Raw genomic sequence first — 15,000 nt, forward strand, 5'->3', positions numbered from 1 at the left:
AAAGCCACTTCTACCCAAAAATCCTGGATATGCATACAGGTCCATACAGTATGTATAAAGCTACCAACTTCCCTGTTACATTTCATACACAGAGCTGATTTCCTTGGGTCCATCTTATGTCTGAGTTCAGGTGATATCTGAAGGCGATGCAGTAACTTAAATTGTAATTCCTTCGCTCTATTACACATGGATATGCTGTTAGCATGCTCCCATATGTCCGCCTCCATAACTTTATCTATTACTGCCCCAAGGTCCCGAGCCCATGTTTGAATAATTGTATTATTAGTCTTAATGGACTTATAAAAGGCCTCATAGCATCGCCTTACTATAGCCTTATTGCTATGTATTTTGTATAGTAGTTGCTCAATTGGTGACATTTCCAGAGTAAATTTATGCCGAATTGGATTCTGTATAAAGCTTTTGATTTGTAGGAACCTAAGAAAATGTGTGTGTGATAAGTTGTATTTCAGTCTTAGTTGATCAAATGACATCATTCTGTCCCCTTCAAATAAGTCTTTCAAAGTTGTGATACCAGCATTTTCCCACAGAGCAAACCCATTATCTGTCATGCCAGGGAGAAAATCTGTATTTCTTCGTATTGGAGTAATTGGAGATAAAACATCTGTTCTCTTTTCCCATTTCTTAATCATGTCCCAAGCCTTTAGTGTGGATTTAACAATGAAATTACCCTCTGCAATCTCTAGTTTATTCCGATTCAGGATAAAAGGGAGACTAGCTAATTGTAATGGCTTACCTAAATTATATGCCTCAATATCAAGCCAGACAGAGTCCGAGTCACTCCGTACCCAATCTACTAGATATCGAAATTGGGAAGCCACTTGATATAGTCTAATGTTGGGAACTGCCAGACCTCCCTGACCCGATGACAGTTGCAATTTTGTTAATTTAAGTCGTGGTCTTTTGCCATTCCATATAAATGATCTGAACCAACCGTTAACCGTCTTAATAGTATTATTATTTAGTACGACTGGGATCATTTGGAATTTGTAGAGCAGGCGTGGTAAGATATTCATCTTAATTAAAGAGATTCTTCCCAGCATTGAGAGTGGTAAAGAAGACCATCTCTCTAGGTCATCATGGATGCGTTTCAGCAAAGGCTGAAAATTTGCTTTAAACATCCTTTGCAGCAGAGGAGTAATAAATATACCTAGATAAAGAAAACCTTCTGTTGCCCATCTGAAAGGTGATAAGCCGGGAGGAAGAGAGTGATGCACCCGACCAAATGGCAAGGCCTCTGACTTACTGAAATTTATTTTGTAACCAGAAAACTTACTAAACTCGTTAATAACAGTAAGGACTAACGTAACAGATATTTCTGGTTGCGTGATAAACAATAAAACATCGTCAGCATACAGATAAATCTTATGTTGCCTATGATTAATCGATATACCATGAATAGAAGGGTGGGTTCTAATGGCTTCTGCTAGTGGCTCGATTGCGATTGCAAACAGCAGTGGTGATAAGGGGCACCCTTGGCGAGTGCCCCTTCCCAAAGCAAAGTAGGGAGAGCATTTACCATTTGTGATGACAGACCCTACTGGGTTATGATAAAGCAGCTTGACCCAATCAATAAAATCTTTACCTAAATCAAATTCCTTGAGTGTAAAAAACAAAAAATCCCATTCTATACGGTCAAAGGCTTTTTCTGCATCCAATGACACTACCATACCTTTAAGATTATTTTGCTGACACAGCTGAATAATGTTAAGTAACCTTCTAACATTATTACATGAGTTCCTTCCAGTAATAAACCCTGTCTGATCATTATTAATAATAGTTGGGAGGATTTTCTCTAGTCTTAAGGCTAGTATTTTAGATAAAATCTTAAAGTCTAAATTTAGTAGACTGATAGGTCGGTAGGATGAACACATATCCGCTGGTTTATCCTTCTTAAGAATCAGGCTAATGTTTGCTTCTGTAAGTGTTTTGGGAAGAGCTCTCTTCTCGAAGGAGTCATTAAACATGGCAAGTAGGGGCTTCACCAACAGCGGCTTAAAACATTTGTAAAAGTCCGAGCTAAAGCCATCAGGGCCTGGAGCCTTTCCTGATTGTAAAACACCAACAGCTTTAGCTACTTCTTCCAGTGTTATCGGTCCGTTCAGTACTGTCTTTTGTTGGTCATTAGGCTTGGGCAGATTCAGATTGGAGAAAAAGCCCTCCATAAGTCTGGAAGACCCTGCTGGCTGCTCACTTGTACAACCCGAATTCCGGAAAAGTTGGGACGTTTTTTAAATTTGAATAAAATGAAAACTAAAAGACTTTCAAATCACATGAGCCAATATTTTATTCACAATAGAACATAGATAACATAGCAAATGTTTAAACTGAGAAAGTTTACAATTTTATGCACAAAATGAGCTCATTTAAATTTTGATTTCTGCTACAGGTCTCAAAATAGTTGGGACGGGGCATGTTTACCATGGTGTAGCATTTCCTTTTCTTTTCAAAACAGTTTGAAGATGTCTGGGCATTGAGGCTATGAGTTGCTGGAGTTTTGCTGTTGGAATTTGGTCCCATTCTTGCCTTATATAGATTTCCAGCTGCTGAAGAGTTCGTGGTCGTCTTTGACGTATTTTTCGTTTAATGATGCGCCAAATGTTCTCTATAGGTGAAAGATCTGGACTGCAGGCAGGCCAGGTTAGCACCCGGACTCTTCTACGACGAAGCCATGCTGTTGTTATAGCTGCAGTATGTGGTTTTGCATTGTCCTGCTGAAATAAACAAGGCCTTCCCTGAAATAGACGTTGTTTGGAGGGAAGCATATGTTGCTCTAAAACCTTTATATACCTTTCAGCATTCACAGAGCCTTCCAAAACATGCAAGCTGCCCATACCGTATGCACTTATGCACCCCCATACCATCAGAGATGCTGGCTTTTGAACTGAACGCTGATAACATGCTGGAAGGTCTCCCTCCTCTTTAGCCCGGAGGACACGGCGTCCGTGATTTCCAACAAGAATGTCAAATTTGGACTCGTCTGACCATAAAACACTATTCCACTTTGAAATAGTCAATTTTAAATGAGCCTTGGCCCACAGGACACGACGGCGCTTCTGGACCATGTTCACATATGGCTTCCTTTTTGCATGATAGAGCTTTAGTTGGCATCTGCTGATGGCACGGCGGATTGTGTTTACCGACAGTGGTTTCTGAAAGTATTCCTGGGCCCATTTAGTAATGTCATTGACACAATCATGCCGATGAGTGATGCAGTGTCGTCTGAGAGCCCGAAGACCACGGGCATCCAATAAAGGTCTCCGGCCTTGTCCCTTACGCACAGAGATTTCTCCAGTTTCTCTGAATCTTTTGATGATGTTATGCACTGTAGATGATGAGATTTGCAAAGCCTTTGCAATTTGACGTTGAGGAACATTGTTTTTAAAGTTTTCCACAATTTTTTTACGCAGTCTTTCACAGATTGGAGAGCCTCTGCCCATCTTTACTTCTGAGAGACTCTGCTTCTCTAAGACAAAGCTTTTATAGCTAATCATGTTACAGACCTGATATCAATTAACTTAATTAATCACTAGATGTTCTCCCAGCTGAATCTTTTCAAAACTGCTGGCTTTTTTAGCCATTTGTTGCCTCCGTGCCAACTTTTTTGAGACCTGTTGCAGGCATTAAATTTTAAATGAGCTAATTAAGTGGATAAAAGTGTAAAATTTCTCAGTTTAAACATTTGCTACGTTATCTATGTTCTATTGTGAATAAAATATTGGCTCATGTGATTTGAAATTCCTTTAGTTTTCATTTTATTCAAATTTAAAAAAACGTCCCAACTTTTCCGGAATTCGGGTTGTATATAACTTTGTATAAAATTCTACAAAAACCTTATTTATGCCATTGCTATCCAGTTTTTCCTGCCCCAAGACATCTTTAACTGAAAATATGTTCTGAGAGATAGGTCTATTCTTGACCAGGTTGGCTAAATATTTGCTAGGTTTGTTACCAAATTCATAAAATTTCTGCCTTGCGAATCTTATAGTCTGCTCTGCCTTCTGAGTGAGCAGTGAGTTAAGTGCTGCTCTTGTTGTCAAAGTTGTTTTAAGATTAGTATCCGTAGGATTCTGGTTATATGCCCTCTCACACTCAGCTAGCTGTAGCTCCAGTTCCCGTTGCTTTTCTTGACACTTCCGTTTTGTGCTTTTTTCATAAGATATTATCAAACCGCGTGAGTAAGCCTTACACGACTCCCACAAAATAGAAGGAGATACATCAGGTGTATTATTACATGAAAAGAATAGCTGAAACTCAGTCCGAAAACAAGATATAAAATTTGGGTCATACAACAGATGGTTATTAAACCGCCATTTACTTGATCGTTGCTGGGCCTCTCCATGTGAGAACTTTAAATAAACCGGGGCATGGTCCGATATTGTAATGCTCCCAATATCACAAGATGAAACAGAATACAACATTGCTTTAGGGACAAACAAGTAGTCTATTCTAGAGCTACGTTTATGCACTCCAGAAAAGAATGTGAATTCTTTGTTGTTTGGATTATGTGTTCGCCACACATCCAAATAACCTAGTTCTTCACATACATCAGCGGTTGCTCGCGCCCGTTTAGTAGGGTTAGTTCTTTCAGCAGGTAACTTATCAATGCGAGGGTCTAATATGCAATTTAAGTCACCACCAGCAAATGACTGAGCACAGTCCAACTCTGCTAATTCTGAAAAAGCTTTTGTAATGAGAGCAGGAGGATGACCTGGTGGAGCATAAACATTTAAAATAGATATATTTTCGCCAAACAGGTGTCCTTTTATTGCAACATATCTTCCTGCATTATCTTTAATACAGGATTCTAGCTTAAAAGGAAGCCGTTTGTTAATAAGGATGCAGACTCCTCTACTATTGGACGTGAAAGAAGAAAAAAAAACTTGTCCCACCCATTCCCGTTTAAGTTTTTCATGTTCTGTGTCTTTTAGGCGTGTTTCCTGCAGTAGGGCTATGTCAACCTCTTCTTTTTTTAGATACGTCAATATTTTTTTTCTTTTCACAGGATGATGTATGCCTCTAATATTCCATGTACATACCTTAAGTTTAGAGTCAATCATAGTGATTGTGAAGAATTAAATAAAGCGAGGATTGGTTGTTGCCTTAAGTCTGTATGCATTATACTATCCATAATCTAATTCCCTCCATGTACCATACATTGTGACCGGAAAAAAGATAAAACAGAAAGAGAAACTCAAAGTGCTGTGCTGTCTTCCCTAACCCTAGAATAACCCCCTGATCAAAACTATATACACATAGTCTCCCATGAACAAACAGGCAAATGGAACTCAAAATAAAGAGAAGGGTGGAGACCCCAACTTCAGAAGAGAGACCCTTGCTAGGCCCTCTTAACCTTACTTCAGATGCGACTATGATGTTCCTGAACCCACAATATCGAGTGCGATCAATTATTCAATCAGCCCTATGTTCATTGAGCTGACGTTCAATCATCACTTGAATTTTTCCACATAGTATCACACAAAAAGAACAGGTATATCTCTGGTATCTATACAGTCAGAAAGTTAATAATATAAAGACAAAAAAAAAAAAAATTAAAAGTAAATAAAATTAAATAATTATGTGCTACCACCTGTTGGTGACAGCAGGTGGCAGCTGGCCACGTCCGACATACCCCGCTCCTTTGGGCACTTTCATTTATGACAGACAAAAAAAAAAAAGAAAAAAAAAAAAGAAAAATAAATAAATAAATAAAAAATTCCACTTATGACCGACAAAGTGATATTATTTATTGCTGCGAGCCGTGCAGGTCTCGTTTCCAAGATAAACTTCTGTTAAGAAACAGAAGGGTGAGAGAGAGAGAGAGAAAAAAAAAAAAAAAACCATAGACACGAGACACAGTCCAAATGCCTTTAACATGATAGTCTTAACACCAGTCTTTTACACTCGTTCTCCAAAACATTGAGATTGGAAACAAACTACAGCAGCATGAACTGTAACGTTATATTTCAGTTTGTTCGTCACAGACCATGACGTCACAGACCTTTTTCCAGGTATGAGAGACGTTTCTCCGTCTCGACATTTACGTCCTCCACCGCGGAGATGCGATGTTCAGCTTCCCCAACACGCTTAGTTGTGTCTTGCAACTCTTTCGATATATCTCCAATCTTTTGCAGGAAAGAGTCAAACTTAGCCTCTATCACCCCGGATATATTTGCTGTAAGTGTGGCCATGGCCTTGGTCATTGCGGGACTCAACACATCCGTCTCAGCAGTCTCTGTGTTGCCATCTTGTGTCTTATCCGTGTTGCTAGCCGTGACGTTCTTCTTCTCCTGTGTCTTTTTCGCGGATTTTGAGGCCATTTTAACAAAAGCTTTACCCCAGAAGTGGTCCAATGACATCAGCTAAATTCTACACGTGTTTTTTTATCGACTTGGGCTGAGTTAAGCATTAGTATCAGGATATTTCGCATCGACAAAGCGGGAGCTCACACCGAACGCTGCTACTCGGTCCGCATCACCGGAAGTCTCCCCTTCCTTTTGGTTTTTGCAGTATATCATCTACTGCAAGAAAGGATCAGAGAGGCCGAGGTGGTGATAGCCGAGCAGGCATTGAAAAAATTTGTCAGGGAGTTTCAGGGGTTATATGGCACAGCAAATGTGTCATTTAATGTGCACCTCATGACACACTTGGCTGCGAGTGTGAGGAACTGGGCACAATTGTGGGCCACATCCACATTTTCCTTTGAATCATTTAACGGTACCCTGTTGACATATTTCAATGGCACAACTCATGTCCCTGTCCAAATAATGAAAAGGTACCTTAGGGAAAGGAGTCTCACAAAGAAAGGAGCAACAGTTATGCATAATGCCAATGAGTATGTCAAAGATCTTTTCTATGAACTACAGGGCAGAAAGTGTTTAACTGACAAATCAGTTCAGATCAGTGCCCATGTCAGAGTTTTTGGTAAATCAGTACAGAAAGATGTCTCGGTTTTACACATGCTTGCAATAGATGACCTACTAGGTGTTAGAGTGAAACAAGCCTCCTACTACAACCGTTTCATTGTGAATGGAATACTGTATCACTCTGACACAAACAACCGCCTACAGAAAAGAATCAACTCTGTTGTTGAGTTGCAGAATGGCACATTAGTCAGAATTGTGAATTTGGTCGTTTCTGGTGCAACACACTGTGTTTTGGTCAAGGAGCTTGTTAAGTATGAAAGTAAGCTGTGCAGAGACACAACACTTAATATTGCATCAAGCTTTGTGTATGAAGTGTCTGAGTGCAATATAGTGTATGCCATCCATTCAGAGTCATTGACACGCAAATGTGTCATGGTTGAATCCAGGGAGAAGGTATATGTTATTCCTCTGCCAAACAACATTGAACGAGACTAATGTGGCATCAAGAAAATTGAATACTGCCAAGAAGTCCCAGAATTCCTGAGACCTATTGAATTGACTTGTAAATACAATATCTGTACAAAGAATTACGGTTCTTTACCTGTTACATAAAGTGACCCTTCTGTCAATCAAGTGTTTGTGCATTAATACAAGATGTAACAGTAAACAAAATGAGCTTGTCTTACTCACTGCAGCATTGTAGCATATGACCCTTTAAGAAATCAGCCTAACAATGTCAATACACTTTCCATTAGTAGGCTACAGTAAATTAATAAATATCTAAATTTCCACTAAAAGTGTTTGAATTTTAGCATATTTTATGACAGTACTGTGATATGCTAATAAAAGTACACTTATATTTTAGTGCACTTTGTTTACAGTGTACTAAGGTTACACTACAGATGAAGGGAAATCATTGTACACTTTAATAAATTATACTTTGTATTACAAATAAACGTACTTACTAAAAGTACACTAAATTACCGCTATACATTTTTGTGTTTTAACATATTTTATGAGAGTACTCTGATATGCCACTAGAAATACTCTTATTTTAGTGTGTACTGTATGAAGTGTACAGAAGTCACACTTCCAATGAAGTGAGAACGTAGTACACTTTAAAAAAGTATACTAACAATTAATTTCCAAAAAATATACTTCCCATAAGTACACTGAATTGCCACTCTAAGTATGTCAAATTTAATATACTTTAAAAAAAAAATCTTCAATACAATTTAAAATACATTAACAACAAAGTACACTTTCAAAAAGTACATTTAAAAAATAATTTGATTACTGATAAATTAGTAGACTTGCTGTTTGGACTATTAAGTTGAACTTAACTACATCTTTTTTGAAGTATACTTTTAAAAAGTACAAATCAAAGACTCTTTAAATAAAGTACAATAAGTAGAATCATACTTGTTTTATAATTCATGTACTTCATTCATATTTCAAATACACTAAAGTATACTACTTTTTTACCTGGGTTTGCTATCCCTGTTTGCAGTCCGATCTCAGAAAAGCACATGCTTGAGGCACACAAGGCATGCTAAAGGCACCGCTGGGATTTGAACCCAGGATCTCCTGTTTACGAGACATACGCTTTAACCAACTAAGCCACAGCGCCAAGCAGAGCACTTGGAGGGTGAGTAAGTTGATCAAAACATCCAGCGGTGAGGACAAAGGGTCATGGGCTGGTCAGCTTATGAGATTTTTCACAACTTTCTGTTGCCCGAGGGCATAAGCGTGCAATTTAATGATAAAAAAAAGGCCAGAAGTCACCAATCTGTTTTGACTCAAACGGCCTCAAATCGCTGACTAATAGACCAATGCGCTACATGCAGTAGCTCCTTCCAGGCTTGCAGCAGTCCTAAACCAAGGATCACGTGTTTGCAAGGCAAGCTCTTTGACCAGCTAAGCCATGCTGCATTGCTGAGATGACTCTGGGCAGCATCTGAGGGGTGGTTCGCAAATTAAATTGCATGCTGCTCTAGCACTCCTCTGCACCCCATTTTACGGAGAGCAAAATCTCTCTGCCCAAGGCGGCGATTCATCACCAGCAAAGCGACCGCTGGTATTCGAACCCAGGATCTCCTGTTTACTAGACAGGCGCTTAAACCAACTAAGCCACGTCACCAACTTGCATGTACCTAGTAAGATAGTGAGATTTAGAGTTTTATAACTCTGGAGGGGTGGCCAGAGAGCATGTGTGTTTGTTGGCCAAGCGCCATTAACAGAATGCCAAAAGTAACGACTCTGGTGGGACTCGAACCCACAACCTTTGAATGACCTCATCTGGCAGTCTAGAAGTCCAATGCGCTATCCATTGCGCCACAGAGACATGTGTGGAGCTTTTTTTTCCTGGCTTGTGCCAGTCCGTTGAATTGAGTTCAGGCGTTTGGGGAGCAAGAAGGACAAGATATGTGGGTCTCTCTGTAATTGGTATGTGGTTGGAAAAGTGGAGGATCTGTAAGGGCTTCCTTTCCAAGAAAGAGCCCACAGAGCAGAGCCACCTGTTAAAAGGCACCGCTGGGAATCGAACCCAGGATCTCCTGTTTACAAGACAAGCGCTTTGACCAGCTAAGCCACGGCGCCCTGCTGCATTGGTGACTTAGGTCAGAATTCTTCGTCAGCAGCTGAGGGGTGGTTGGAAAATGAAATCGCATGCTGCTCTGACGCTCCTCTGTACCGCCTGATTGCGCAAAGCAAAAAAACACAACCCAAGGTGGTGTTTGATTTCCAGCAAAGACAGTGCTGGGATTTGAAATCAGGGACCCACTTTATATTAAGTGGCCTTAACTACTATGTACTTAAATTTTAATTATTAATTTGGTACAAATCCCTTATTGTGTACATGCATGTTTTTACATTGTACTTATATTTGAAAAATAGGTAACACTTTATTTTACGGTGTCCATAATACAGAGTAATTACCTCATTAAGTACTTAGTAGTAGATGGTGTAATAACATGCAACAATATGTACTTAATATGTAACTAAGTTATGGAACAGCATGTACTTACAGATTGTAATTATGCACATGTAATAGGCAGCAGCTGTTACACTTATGTAACAGGGCGAGTCCATTACACAGCTACCTACTGATGTAACAAAAGATCTTGTTACAGATGTGTTACATATGTAATTATATAAAAAAGCACTTAGTACTACACAATGTAACAACAATTACCTACATATGTTACTAAGGTGTGGAAAAGCCTCTGGTTACATAGGGTAATTTTGTATGTTCTGTAGGCTGCTACACGTATAAAAGGGGAAAGTTGATTACACAGCTGTTGGTGTAACAGGGTGATCCAGATCTTTTAAAATATTTATTCTCACAAAACACTGCTACATCAGAAGAGCAGAATTCTTGCCACAAATCATTGCTGCTAACATAGGATCTGCATGAGCACAGACCATCCCAACAGAAGGTAAAATGGTAAAACAATAGCTTCTCTTCCTCTTCTTTCCATATCAATTGATATGAGCTGCATAGATGGGTGTAAGTCAGATGTGAATGAATCAATGGCTTACAACCCATCAAGTTCTGTAGTAGGCCTGTGTGTTGTAATTTGGTTTGTACCTTGCCATCTTAGTTTGAATTAACTTGTCACATCTTAAATACATGTGCTAGCTTTCTAATAACATTTAAATTACAGAATATTACATGGGACCAGCATAAAATAAAGTGTATCAAGAGGGTACTTAAGTGTACTTCATAATGTATCTACATACCTTATCCATCTGTAACGTAGTTTGAATCGACTCACTACTTCACAGTTTAAATACATGCACTAGCTGTCTAATTACATTTAAATTACAGAATAGTACACTGGGATAAGCTACGTAAAATAAAGTGTATCAAGAGTGTACTTAAGTGTACTTCATGTGTATCTATACCTTATCCATCTGTAACGTAGTAGTTTGAATTAACTCAGTAGTTCAGTTTAAATACATGCACTAGCTTCCTATTTACATTTAAATTACCGAATATTACACTGGGATAAGCTACGTTAAATAAAGTGTATCAAGGGGGTACTTAAGTGTACTTCATAATGTATCTACATACCTTATCCATCTGTAACGTAGTTTGAATCGACTCACTAGTTCACAGTTTAAATACATGCACTAGCTGTCTAATTACATTTAAATTACCGAATATTACACTGGGATAAGCTACGTAAAATAAAGTGTATCAGGAGTGTACTTAAGTGTACTTCATGTGTATCTATACCTTATCCATCTGTAACGTAGCAGTTTGAATTGACTCAGTAGTTCAGTTCAGTTCAGTAGCCTCTCCTTGAACTGCCACCTTAACGTGGTGGAGGGGTTTGAGTACCCGAATGACCCTAGGAGCTATGTTGTCCGGGGCTATATGCCCCTGGTAGGGTCTCCCAAAGCAAACAGGTCCTAGGCGACGGGTCAGACTAAGAGCGGTTCAGAACCCCCTTATGAGAAGACTAAATCTAAGGACCGTGACGTCGCCCGGTATGGCGCAGCCGGGGCCCCACCCTGGAGCCAGGCCCGGGGTTGGGGCTCGTATGCGAGCGCCTGGTGGCCGGGCCTCTCCCCACGGGGTCCGGCCGGGCTCAGCCCGAAGGAGCGATGTGGGGCCGCCTTCCCGTGGGCTCACCACCTACAGGAGGGACCGTAAGGGGCCGGTGCTTAGACAATCGGGCGGCAGTCGAAGGCGGGGGCCTCGACAGCCTGATCCCTGGACACGGAAACTAGCTCGTGGAACGTGGAACGTCACCTCACTGGCGGGGAAGGAGCCCGAGATTGTGCGTGAGGTTGAGAGGTTCCGACTAGCGATAGTCGGGCTCACCTCTACGCACAGCTTGGGCTCTGGAACCACACTCCTCGAGAGAGGATGGACTCTTCACCACTCTGGAGTTGCCCATGGTGAGAGGCGGCGGGCTGGTGTGGGTTTGCTTATAGCCCCCCAGCTCAGCTGCCATGTGTTGGAGTTTACCCCGGTGAACGAGAGGGTCGCTTCCCTGCGCCTTCGGGTCGGGGATAGGTCTCTCACTGTCGTTTGTGCCTACGGGCCGAACGGCAGTGCAGAGTACCCGGCCTTCTTGGAGTCTCTGGGAGGGGTGCTGGAAAGTGCTCCGACTGGGGACTCCGTCGTTTTACTGGGGGACTTCAACGCCCACGTGGGCAACGACAGTGACACCTGGAGGGGCGTGATTGGGAGGAACGGCCCCCCTGATCTGAACCCGAGCGGTGTTCAGTTATTGGACTTCTGTGCTAGTTACAGCTTGTCCATAACGAACACCATGTTCAAGCATAAGGGTGTCCATCAGTACACGTGGCACCAGGACACCCTAGGCCGTAGGTCGATGATCGACTTTGTGGTCGTTTCATCCGACCTCCGGCCGTATGTCTTGGACACTCGGGTGAAGAGAGGGGCGGAGCTGTCAACCGATCACCACCTGGTGGTGAGTTGGATCCGATGGCGGGGGAGGAAGCTGGACAGACTCGGCAGACCCAAACGTACTGTGAGGGTCTGCTGGGAACGTTTGGCCGAGTCTCCTGTCAGAGAGATCTTCAACTCCCACCTCCGGCAGAGCTTCGACCGGATCCCGAGGGAGGCTGGAGATATTGAGTCCGAGTGGACCATGTTCTCCACCTCCATTGCCGAAGCGGCCGCTCGGAGCTGTGGCCGTAAGGTTTCCGGTGCCTGTCGAGGTGGCAATCCCCGAACCCGGTGGTGGACACCGGAAGTAAGGGATGCCGTCAAGCTGAAGAAGGAGTCCTATCGGGCCTGGTTGGCTTGTGGGACTCCTGAGGCAGCTGACAGGTACCGGCAGGCCAAGCGGACTACAGCCCGGGTGGTTGTGGAGGCAAAAACTCGGGCCTGGGAGGAGTTCGGTGAGGCCATGGAGAAGGACTATCGGTCAGCCTCGAAGATATTCTGGCAAACCGTCCGGCACCTCAGGAGAGGGAAGCAGTGCCCTACCAACGCTGTTTACAGTAAAGGTGGGGAGCTGTTGACCTCAACTGGGGATGTCGTTGGACGGTGGAAGGAATACTTCGAGGATCTCCTCAATCCCGCTGTCACGTCTTCCATTGAGGAAGCAGTGGCTGAGGGCTCAGATGTGGACTCGTCCATCACCCAAGCTGAAGTCACCGAGGTAGTCAAGAAACTCCTAGGTGGCAAGGCACCGGGGGTGGATAAGATCCGCCCTGAGTACCTCAAGTCTCTGGATGTTGTGGGGCTGTCTTGGCTGACACGCCTCTGCAGCATCGCGTGGCAGTCGGGGACGGTGCCTCTGGGATGGCAGACCGGGGTGGTGGTCCCTCTTTTTAAGAAGGGGGACCGGAGGGTGTGTTCCAACTACAAGGGGATCACACTTCTCAGCCTCCCTGGGAAAGTCTATGCCAGGGTACTGGAGAGGAGAATCCGGCCGATAGTAGAACCTCGGATTCAGGAGGAACAGTGTGGTTTTCGTCCAGGCCGTGGAACACTGGACCAGCTCTATACCCTCTACAGGGTGCTGGAGGGTTCATGGGAGTTTGCCCAACCAGTCCACATGTGCTTTGTGGATTTGGAGAAGGCATTCGACTGTGTCCCTCGCGGCGGCCTGTGGAGGGTGCTCCGGGAGTATGGGGTCCGGGGCCCTTTGCTAAGGGCTATCCGGTCCCTGTACGACCGGAGCAGGAGCTTGGTTCGTATTGCCAGCAGTAAGTCAGACTTGTTCCCGGTGCGTGTTGGACTCCGGCAGGGCTGCCTTTGTCGCCGGTTCTGTTCATGATTTTTATGGACAGAATTTCTAGGCGCAGCCAGGGGCCGGAGGGGGTCAGGTTTGGTGACAACACGATTTCGTCTCTGCTCTTTGCGGATGATGTTGTCGTGTTGGCCTCATCAAGCCAGGACCTTCAGCATGCACTGGGACGGTTCGCAGCCGAGTGTGAAGCGGCTGGGATGAGAATCAGCACCTCCAAATCCGAGGCCATTGTCCTCAGTCGGAAAAGGGTGGCTTGCCCACTTCAGGTTGGTGGAGAGTTCCTGCCTCAAGTGGAGGAGTTTAAGTATCTTGGGGTCTTGTTCACGAGTGAGGGAAGGATGGAACGGGAGATTGACAGACGGATCGGTGCAGCTTCTGCAGTAATGCGGTCGATGTACCGGTCTGTCGTGGTGAAGAAAGAGCTGAGCCGCAAGGCGAAGCTCTCGATTTACCGGTCAATCTACGTTCCTACTCTCACCTATGGTCATGAGCTTTGGGTCATGACCGAAAGGACAAGATCCCGGATACAGGCGGCCGAAATGAGCTTTCTCCGCAGGGTGGCTGGGCGATCCTTTAGAGATAGGGTGAGAAGCTCAGTCACCCGGGAGGAGCTCAGAGTAGAGCCGCTGCTCCTCCACATCGAGAGGGGTCAGCTGAGGTGGCTCGGGCATCTGTTCCGGATGCCTCCTGGACGCCTTCCCGGGAAGGTGTTCCGGGCGCGTCCCACTGGGAGGAGACCCCGGGGAAAATCTAGGACACGCTGGAGAGACTATGTCTCCCGGCAGGCCTGGGAACGCCTCGGTGTCCCCCCAGAAGAGCTGGAGGAAGTGTCTAGGGAGAGGGAAGTCTGGGGTTCTCTGCTTAGACTGCTGCCCCCGCGACCCGGCCCCGGATAATCGGAAGAAGATGGATGGAGTTCAGTTTAAATACATGCACTAGCTTTCTAATTACATTTAAATTACAGAATATTACAGTGGGATAAGCTACATAAAATAAAGTGTATCAAGAGTATACTTAAGTGTACATCATAATGTATCTACATACCTTATCCATCTGTAACGTAGTTTGAATCGACTCACTAGTTCACAGTTTAAATACATGCACTAGCTTCCTAATTACATTTAAATTACAGAATATTACACTGGGATAAGTTACGTAAAATAAAGTGTATCGAGAGTGTACTTAAGTGTACTTCATAATGTATCTACATACCTTATCCATCTGTAACGTAGTTTGAATTGACTGACTAGTTCACAGTTTAAATACATGCATTAGCTTCCTAATTACATTTAAATTACAGAATATTACACTGGGATAAGCTACTTAAAATAAAGTGTATCAAAATTGTACTTAAGTGTACTTCATGTGTATCTATACCT

At 43.2% G+C, this 15,000-nt stretch overlaps 3 non-coding genes across 3 annotated transcripts; all 3 read right to left on the reverse strand.

Annotated features, from left to right (window-relative positions):
• Positions 1–8,440: 8,440 nt before the first annotated feature.
• trnat-cgu (transfer RNA threonine (anticodon CGU)) lies at positions 8,441–8,514 on the reverse strand. The gene has a single exon. It is a non-coding gene; the product is annotated as a tRNA-Thr (tRNA).
• A 624-nt stretch (positions 8,515–9,138) lies between these two features.
• trnar-ucu (transfer RNA arginine (anticodon UCU)) lies at positions 9,139–9,228 on the reverse strand. The gene is given in 2 exon segments: positions 9,139–9,174; positions 9,192–9,228. It is a non-coding gene; the product is annotated as a tRNA-Arg (tRNA).
• Positions 9,229–9,408: 180 nt separating this feature from the next.
• On the reverse strand, positions 9,409–9,482 carry trnat-ugu (transfer RNA threonine (anticodon UGU)). The gene has a single exon. It is a non-coding gene; the product is annotated as a tRNA-Thr (tRNA).
• Between the last annotated feature and the right edge of the window lie 5,518 nt (positions 9,483–15,000).

Source organism: Carassius carassius, chromosome 1 (genome assembly GCF_963082965.1).
Source record: "Carassius carassius chromosome 1, fCarCar2.1, whole genome shotgun sequence".
Taxonomy (NCBI): Eukaryota; Metazoa; Chordata; class Actinopteri; order Cypriniformes; family Cyprinidae; genus Carassius; species Carassius carassius.